Below are 5,733 nucleotides of genomic sequence, written 5' to 3'. Positions count from 1 at the left end.
AACAACAAAAAAAACAAACAAACGAATGATAACAGCACGCAGCTCGTAGGTTAAGAGTGCTTTCATGTTTACAAACTGTTGGGACATTTGATGCTCACCATGACCCTGAGAAGTAGATCAAATTGTCCCCCTTTACAGGAAAATGCACTTACTGTGCGAAGCTTTAGTTTGCATCAGGCTATAAAATACATTATCTTCATTCTGACAAAAAAATTAAAGGAAGCATCTTTGGTTTTCACTGGATTCTCAAAGGGAAAGGTGTCTCGAAAAAGTTAAGAGCCAGCCAGTCTCACGGGTCACAAAACCTAAAGAGTTCAGTACGGGTTAGAAGACCTTCAAAGGATGGGTCAAAACACCATCTCCGAGTCGCCGTCGCAAGATGTGCCCGCGGAGCATGCCACCTTCCAGCCTGCTCGCTGTCCTCTCCAGGGGTACTCGGGCATCCCACCCACCACGACTGGCACGGATATCCACCCGCCGCTCCCAGAGGTACCTGTCTGCGAAGCCGGAGTCCCGAGCAAGCCCGCAGCCTTCTGCAAGGATCCGCCCAGGCCGCGTCAACCGCCGCGACCGCGATTGGCGGGCGCCGGGCAACCATCGTGCGCATGCGCAGCCCCTCTGGCTTCTACCACTGAGAATGCAGAGGGAGCCAGCTCCGAGACGAGCCTCCGCGAAACAGCGGAGCCCCTGTGGGCTCCCTAAGGTTCACGAATAAAAGAAAGCCTTGGGCACGCCTTCTGGAGATACACACATGCCTTGTGGCTTAGGCCGGGAGAGGCATGACCCCCTAAATACGTTGGTCTGGTCCCCGGGTCAGCGCCGCCGTCGTCATAGTAACCGTGTTCCTTGGCAACAAAGCAGGCCGAAAGCTGCTTTGTTGTGTTAAAAATGTTAAGTGGTGACCCAGGCTGGACTCACAGTAGCAAAATGGACCGACCTGCGGCTCTCCCGCCCCTGCCACAAAGCAAACCGCGCCCCTTGGGCCGCGGATGCTGGCGGACATCCGGAGCTTGGTCGGGTCACCGGAGGGGCCGGTGGCGGAACCCGCCCTGACGCTTCCGCCGAAGCTTTCAGGTAAGACGGACAGATATGACGACTCCCTGCCAGTAGCAAACTGGCTCCTGCCAGTCCTGCCTCCTCCACGCTCCCACAAGCAAGGGAAACTGAGGTCCAGGGAAGGTTGCCCAATGAACAAGGGGCAGAGAATTGGAGAGTCAGCTCCAGGATTCCTCAAGTCCTAAGGACATTGTAGCTCAGTTTGATAAATGAAGAAATGGCCATCTAGGAGGCGTTTCCTGGCTGCCTAGTGGGTGTACGAGGTCATCCCACCATAAAGGACAGGACCCAGCTCCAAGCAGTCTTCCTCCATCTTTGCCACACAGCGTTCGAAGAGAGAATTCCACATCAAAATCAACCATATCTAGCGTAGCAATCACTACAAAAACATAACGCAGAACACATTTGAAAGTTGCGATCATTCTAGAAGCTTTTGTTTTTGTTTTTGTTTTTTCGAGACAGGGTTTCTCTGTGTAGCCCTGGCTGTTCTGGAACTCACTCTGTATATCAGGCTGGCCTCGAACTCAGCAATCCGCCTGCCTCTGCCTCCCAAGTGCTGGGATTAAAGGCGTGCGCCACCACCGCCCGGCTCTAGAAGCTTTTTTATATTGAACCTTGTGCGCCCTCTACCGGTGATATTCCCGAAGCACCTTTCGTATTTTGAGATAAAGTCTCCCTGGGTACTCCTTATCTCATCCTCCTGCCTCAGCCTGTCAGTGCTGGAATTACAGACATACACCCAGCCTGCCTTCAACCCCCTACCCTTTTGCTTTGTTTGTTTGATATTTGAGACTGGGGCTCACTATGTAGTTCTGGCTGCTCTCCCAACTTACAAAAGTCCTCCCACCTCTTTCTCCAGAGCCCTGGGATTAAAGGCTAGTGTTCCATACCCAGCCCTAGGCTTTTTACAAGTCAATTCAAAACAGATTAAATTAACTTGACTATTGTTGCACTTAACTCGGTTTGTCCAAAATACGAATAAACAAATATTTTAAATTTTTGCCATGTATTGGTTATTAATTTTAAAAGAAATTTTACCTTCTTCAGTCACGCTAACCAAATTTCAGAACTTTTGTTTTGGTGTGTGGCTGGTGGCTGTGAGGCTGGGCAGCATCCAGCTATGGATCCAGTTTGGCTCAGTTTACCATCCTGTGCCCAGTTGGAGCACACTTTTTAGTCTGTGGGAAGTCCTCAGTAAATAGTCACCGAGTGGCTCGACGTTGATGGTGAACGGAGGTCCAGTACGGCAGTCTGCATTTCACGTGCTATCAAATGCTGGCTCTGAGCAGGGGATCGGCAGTCCCAGCTGCCACAGTACCCGGAGGGGAAGGGCTCCTCAGCTCCCACGCATCCACCCCCAGCACTTGGCACAGCGCTTGCCACAGCACGGCTTTCAATGAAGCTTGCTTTCCCTCCTCTGCAGGCAATGGCAGTAGAAAGCTTACCAGGCCCCAGAGCACACGTATCCTTAAATGGTAGGAGGGAGAATTCAGCCCGGAGCGATGTGTGTATTTTAAACATTCCTCTTTAGAAACTACTCAGTTCTCCCATTAGGTGTGAGTAATAGCATTCGGCTAAAGCTGGAAGCTTCCTGACAGCATCATCAGAGTCTAGAACATAGTGTAATTTTCCAGCCATTCTGGGGAATGGGTAGGAGGACGAGGAGAAGCCCTGAGATGCACCTGCCTCTTCTCATCCCCCGCTGCTTGGCCTGTGAGGGTAAGGAGCAGGAGGCAAGAAACGGTACTGACCTGGGGTCTGAGTCAGCCTTTCCCTCCATCCAGCCAACTTGGAGCAGCACAGGGTCAGAGATGGGGTGGTGTGGAGGGATATCTGCAACCACCAGGGCCGCAGAATAGTGATCAGACGGACATAAGAAGGCAGTTTGGTTCAACCGGACTCAGTAGCTGGTGTCCATTCAAACTTAGAATCTGACCCTGAAGAGTTTATTTTAGGCATCTTTGTGCACAGCACAATTTGTTTAAAAATAAAAAAAAAAAAATCCTGGTGATAAATAGCTCAATCCCATGTGCAGAGCAAAGCTTAAGGTAGGATATCTCAAAGTAACGTACAAAGCAAAGTACAGGTGAGATCTTCCATAAAGATGGGTTTTATGGATAACTGGGAAAATAGGCTCAAGATAAGGAAGGTGGTAAGGGTCTTCTGGAAGGCTAGTCTATAGAGGACTGGAACAGACAAGGTCAAGAAAGGATCTGGGGATCTCTGTGGTCTATGGCCTGGTCACACAGTTAGCACTAAGGTCACCATGCTAATGAACTAACTATACCAGTGCCTTCTGGGTGAGAAAACAGGTTATATACATTTCTCCCTTTGAGATTTATTTATGTATATAAGCACACTGTCACTCTCTTCAGATACTAGAAGAGGGCATTGCATCCCATTACAGATGGTTGTGAGCCACCATGTGGTTGCTGGGATTTGAACTCAAGGCCTCTGGAAGAGCAGTCAGTAGGGTTTTTTTGTTTTTGGTTTTTTTTTTTTTTTTTGGTTTTTGGTTTTTTTAAAGACAGGGTTTCTCCATATAGCTCTGGCTGTCCTGGAACTCACTTTGTAGACCAGGCTGGCCTCGAACTCAGCAATCCACCTGCCTCTACCTCCCAAGTGCTGGGACTAAAGGTGTGCGCCACCACTGCCCGGCTGCAGTCAGTAGTCTTAACCATCTCTCCAGTGCACATTTCTTCCTTTGAGGAGACCATCTCTTTCCTAGTTTCCCTAGAGCTTATTTGTGAGCACAAGGACCTCCAGCTTCCTACAGTCTGTGATAGACAACTTCTTCCAAGGACAAACAAGTCTGGAGCGATGTCTCTAATCCTAGTGATTCCCTGCCCCCACCCCCAGTAATTGTTCTGATGGAGAAAGACATAGAAGTAAGTCATTGCAGTTCAGGTTTTCTTTTTCGAGACAAGATTTGACTGGGTACCCAAAGCCTGCCAATTTTATATAGTAAGCGCTGAGACAGATGAAAGTAGACACAAGAATCTTGGTTCTGCTGGCCTGGGATAATTCTAGGTCTTTCAAAAGAGGATGTATTACCCCAGGGCCAAATCCATGCAAGGACCCTCATGTGCAGAGGCATAGGGGCATTGCATGACCAGGCCAGCTAGATGGCTCAGCAGGCACAAGTGCTCACCACACAAGCCTGGCGACCTGGCCTCTATCTCTGGACCTGGGTGGCAAAAGGAAACTGACTCTCTGACGTTGTTGTCTTCTGATCTTCATGTGTGCCCCATGGTCATGTGCTGTCCCCATTAATAAAAATATTTTTTTAAAGAGCATATCATGTTAGGAAACCGGGACAAGTCTGTGATCCAGGCCTCTGGATGCGTGGCTGGGGAGAAGAGAGTGGAGGAAGAGTGTATTGGGAGACCAGGGTGCAGGAAGAACCACAGTTGAGGCCACCTGGATTAGTGTCTCCCATGAAGCTCCATTTTGCTGCTCTCCTGTGAATGAGTCCCTTGAGGCTAAGACCTTAGGCTCTGGCCTTCATTATTGCCAGGTCATTTGCATTAGCGAGGGAGATGTGCTGTAAACTTGGGTCCAGGAGACAGGCCAGAGCACCCCAAAGCTAGGGACGAAGAATAGTGATGGGGCCATTTTTCTGAGGAAACAGAAAGCCCTTGAAAACTTGTGCTGAGGCGATGGACTGTTGTCCTGCGATTACAACTCCTGAGAGCTAGAAAGCGTTGTGGCTTACACGTGACAGGGCAGGAGAGTGCATAGGCTCCTCCGTCTTGTATTCTTTTTGAGGCCATTTCAGATTCAACTAGAATCTGATCTCCTTGATGGAGAATCCTGTGGAAAAAAATGTCCAACCTTAGTCTAGGAGCCAAAGGGAGTGATGTCTTAGCTATGTCCGCCTCTAGGCAAGTTACCACTTGCTTCTATGAAGCCCCCCCTCTCCCCCCCCCCCCCGCAGCTGTGAGCAAGATACCAGGACTCGGTGTGTGCCTTTAAAAACCTTGTGTTCTGGACACTCGAGGCCACAACTTAAATCCCTGAACACCTGAGTGTGGTTAAACCAACTAGACCTGAGTGTGGTTAAACCAACTGGAATAAAGACATTCAACTGGCTACAGTAGTAGCCCAGTGGTCATCTCTCCTGGGCTCTCCAGAACACACCTTCTCCACATCATCTGGGGGGCCCTGGAAAGCAGCGAAGTTTGCTTTCCTTTCTAGTTCAGATGCTGACTCGCCGAGCGGTCTGCAGCCCAGGGCTCTTCAGTGCTCTGGCCTCTTTTCTCTTAAAGCTAAGTCAGGGCTGTCAGACGGCTCTGCAGATGATGGGCGTTGCCAAGATTGATGAGGTGAGTTTGATCTCTGGAGCCTACTCAGTGGAAAGGGAGGTCTCCCACACATTGTCTTATGACCACACACACCATGGCATGTGAACTCCTGTGCATGAACCCTGAAAAACTTTAAATGTAAAAAACAAACAAACAAAAAACCCTAAAAATTTCTGTCATGAGTGTGGGGAGGGTCAGGCATCCTCAAATGAAAAAGAATCAATACAGAGTTGAAGAGATGGCTCAGTGGTTAAGGGCATTGATTGTTCAAATCCTGCAGGGCAGCTCACAACTGTTTGTTTTTGTTTGTTTGGTTGGTTGGTTTCTTGAGATAGGGTTTCTCTCTATAGCCCTGGCTGTCCTGGAACTCACT

At 49.2% G+C, this 5,733-nt stretch overlaps 2 protein-coding genes across 2 annotated transcripts in view; one reads left to right on the top strand and one right to left on the bottom strand.

Moving 5' to 3' along the window:
- Cby1 (chibby family member 1, beta catenin antagonist) overlaps window positions 1-583 on the bottom strand; it is an 8,846-nt gene extending 8,263 nt beyond the window's left edge. Inside the window, exon 1 of the mRNA XM_021183862.1 lies at window positions 494-583. The gene's annotated coding sequence lies outside the window, so the exon portion shown is untranslated. The remainder of the gene's footprint in view (window positions 1-493) is intronic.
- Window positions 584-593: 10 nt separating this feature from the next.
- Fam227a (family with sequence similarity 227 member A) overlaps window positions 594-5,733 on the top strand; it is a 46,567-nt gene continuing 41,427 nt past the window's right edge. The window contains exon 1 of the mRNA XM_021183754.2: window positions 594-1,074. The gene's annotated coding sequence lies outside the window, so the exon portion shown is untranslated. The remainder of the gene's footprint in view (window positions 1,075-5,733) is intronic.

This window comes from Mus caroli, chromosome 15, assembly GCF_900094665.2.
Source record: "Mus caroli chromosome 15, CAROLI_EIJ_v1.1, whole genome shotgun sequence".
Lineage (NCBI taxonomy): Eukaryota > Metazoa > Chordata > Mammalia > Rodentia > Muridae > Mus > Mus caroli.
This window is presented reverse-complemented; position numbering and strand designations above follow the sequence as displayed.